Source organism: Macadamia integrifolia, chromosome 14 (genome assembly GCF_013358625.1).
Source record: "Macadamia integrifolia cultivar HAES 741 chromosome 14, SCU_Mint_v3, whole genome shotgun sequence".
In the NCBI taxonomy this organism is placed as follows: Eukaryota; Viridiplantae; Streptophyta; class Magnoliopsida; order Proteales; family Proteaceae; genus Macadamia; species Macadamia integrifolia.
This window is the reverse complement of record NC_056570.1, coordinates 17109232-17112977: the sequence shown is the minus strand read 5'-3', so window position 1 is coordinate 17112977 and position 3746 is coordinate 17109232.

Genomic DNA, 3746 nt, shown 5'->3' with positions numbered 1-3746 from the left:
TCACTCTATCAATAACCGAGCCAGATTGATGTGTCATAAGGGACTTGCATTTTCTATTGATTCCTACAGATTGGGTCCAAAAAAATTCTTTTAGGAATTGATACGGCCAATCTGTATCAATACTGACCAACATTGATTTTGATACCAGATCAATGATATAATACGAACAGAGGGTAAAATGATCAAAATCTATTTTAACATCGATATTTTTGTTAGGGCAAAACCATAATATACGATTGATACCATGGTTTCAAGTATCAGTATCATATCGACCATATCATATCAGTATTGATTAAGACTGATCGCCGATCCTTGATCAATTTACATCGATTTCCCATATCATTTCAGGGATAAAACAGTAAAAAGATATAGTTTTAACAAAACGAAGGGCAAAACCGACCGTTACTCGTGGATCTAAATCCATGATTGATACAGATATCAGTTTTGAAACTGACCAATACCCAATTATAAGTGGAATCAAAGTGATTAATGCACACTTCCTTTCAATCTTCAATCCTCAATCCTCAAGGGTAACCGACACTATAATTAGAGAGTAATGGAGCCAAAGTGTCAAGGTTTGTGATCAATGCCTGGTGGTTCACCAAACTCTTTAACTATTTAATTCTGCACACTCTTCACGGGAGAACACATACAACATGGTTGTGTAATAAACTAATGCCAATGTACCTACACGGTGGAAAACTCAAGAATGAGTTTGGAAAATTTTATTCATTTTTTTGTTACAAGATTTTTGAAAAAGTGTTTGTTCTATAGCTCCACTTGATTCAGTGAGTAAAATTTTACGTGTGAAAATTTTCTAATGTTTAGGTTCAAGAGATAACATATGGATGGTAAAACATCGCTAAAAAATTTACAAGTACTAATTCGACGTATGACAAAAAGGTCGGAACAAGAGCTGTCATCTTTTAGGGCTTGGTTAAAGCATAATGCTTTAAAGGAAATATATCGAGCATGTAATGTGCGAAAGAGTTGTTCTTTCATAAACCACAAAATATAATGTCTTAGAGGAAAACATCGAACATGCAATGTGAGAAATATAATCTTGGAATACATATATATCTATGGGTAAGAGGTTTTATGGACATGTCCATCTATTGAGTATCTATGGGTGATCCATATGATTGTGCCGTATGGATTGTAGATGTGAAAACTTTGACCATTGCCTTTATCTAAAGTGATCTGGATTGGCCACTTATCAAATCTCATACCTAATTTGATCATATATTATTCCATTTATTGCCATCTACCTTTGTAATTTAAGCATTGTCAAATACACTTTTGATAGTTTTGGATTTTTGAATTTTTTTTTTTCGTCACATGACTAATTCCAATTTAATTAGAACTTGACATGTGGGTAGGGCATCTTTTGGGTCTACCTCTCAAACTAAATTTCAACCCCCATTGGATTTGCTATGTAGTACAAATAGAAGGGTTGTCCATAAATATCCGAGGATAAGCGTGCCCATAGAACTTCTTATGATTTGCCATGTGGCAAACTAGTGTGCGTCTATATTATATAGCACCAAAACCACTTCAATGGTCAAATATTAACCCCAAATTATATCCAAAATATAAACTATCAGCCTCAAACAAATTAGAGAATTACCTTAAAAAATGAGTTGAAAATGAAAAAATTATATGAAGTGTCTTTAGATTCTATCATCACAAAATGGTAATTTTGGAAGAATAATACTAGAACAGTTGGTTGGTAGTAATTAGAACTACTTCCCAAAAGGAAAACGATTGATTTTCCCCGTCTTCCCTTTTGAGAGAAGGCTCCCTCTTCTTCAGTCTCTCCCCTCTTGGAAAGTAATCCCTTTGTGGTGTAAAATAGCGAACATACAATTAAAAATATGACATTCTTGTAATTTATGAAAGGAGTGAACTTTAAAAATATAGCTACCTAATTTGTACCATGATAAGTTGGACGAGACAAATTTTGGACTATACTAAAAAGGAGTGTGATTGAGTTTGAGTATGAAATTGGACAATATGGTCAATCTAGACGATTTCTTTAGATATCCAATGATTTCAAATGTCACAGCATTAAGGATATCATATTTTCACTTCAATTGGATTGATCTTTTATTGGTTTTGATTATCGATCTCTTATCGGTTATTAATTTAAAAAAAAAGTGTCACTAAAGCACCAGCATGCCTACATAGTCTACATTGCATTACATGAATTTTCTTGTAAATTTTTTTTTTAAGCCTTAAAAAACAAATAAAAATGTAATATGGGGGCATAAGCTATGCTGGTGGTTTAGATAAGCCTTTCCTAAATAAAAATAAAAGATTCTATGAACTACCAGGGGAGGGTGTGCCACCCTTTCTCTCTCTATCCCTCTTTTTGTCACATGAAATGACCCTGCTGCCCTTCATGTACGCAATCATCCTATTGCACCCAATTGGCACATTTCTCTATGTCACTTGCTCAAATAACCCTTTCCTAAAAATTATTATAAACTTCAATTAAATATATTAAATCATTCTATTGCACCCAATTGGTGCATTTCTCTATATACAATATAAATATTGATTTTTAGTTAAAATCATCTAATACAATGGATTGACATCCCCTCAACTAAGCATTGACAGAAAATATATGGAATGATTTTCCATTTAATATGTAGCATTCACACATGAGAGTGGTGAATATTGGTGGGCAACTCAACAGCATTTCATCTAGGTTCTTACTTTCAACACTTGGAATATAGATAAGCTTTGCCGGGTTGTGCACTTAATAGCCATCAGGTTTGCTTGCCTTATCCGTCATTTGAAGTTCTAGACCATTTTTAATATTTTAAGAGGTAAAAGTAGTATATGATTATATCATCGCTGATGTAAGATATAGTATGTACAAAGGTGTTAAAACACTTTTTAATCTTACTTTTTTTTATAATATAATTATTTTTTAATTTGGTGGTGTTATTTCTTATGTGCATACGTATATACAAGACAATGATAGCACTTGAAAGTAACATAATCATATGTTACTTTTAAATTATTCTTTTTAAAAAAAATTATATTTTGTTTTGAAAGAAGTCTTTCTTCACCGCATAGATCGAAGGGACGAGACCCATGTGCACCTCTCTTTTTCCACCCTAAGGTTATGTTATGGACAAAAATACTCATTCACCATGATCTCGGAGAAATTCAGTCCTTTTTTTTTCTTTTTCTTTTTTCTTTTTTTCTTTTATGTAAGAATTTTGAGAATAAAACGAGAGACAATCTAAAGAGGATTACATGTTTTAAATATACCTATAAATATGTCATTAAGAAAAAAGAAATGATTCAAGAGTTAATGCAGAACCCGGAGCTTCTTCATATCCTTGCAGCAAAGTTGTAGTCCCATGAGAGCTAAGGTGTTGCGAAACAGATGATGTCAAAAAATGGTATAAAGGGGAAGGGGGTAAAAAGGACATTTAACATTTGATTCTAACATGTTAACATCACAAGGTACATTTGTAATTATAAACTTCACAAATGGTCTAAGTGTAATATATAAAACATTCAGGGGAAGGAAGTGAAATTTCCTCTATATTCTGTTTTGAAAGAAGTCTTTCTTCACCATGTAAATCGAAGGGATGAGACCCATGTGCACCTCTCTTTTTCCACCCTAAGGTCATGTTGTGGACAAAAATACTCATTCACCATTATCTCGGAGAAATTCAGTCCTTTTGTTTTGTTTTGTTTGTTTTTTTGTTTTTGTTTTTTTTTTTTTT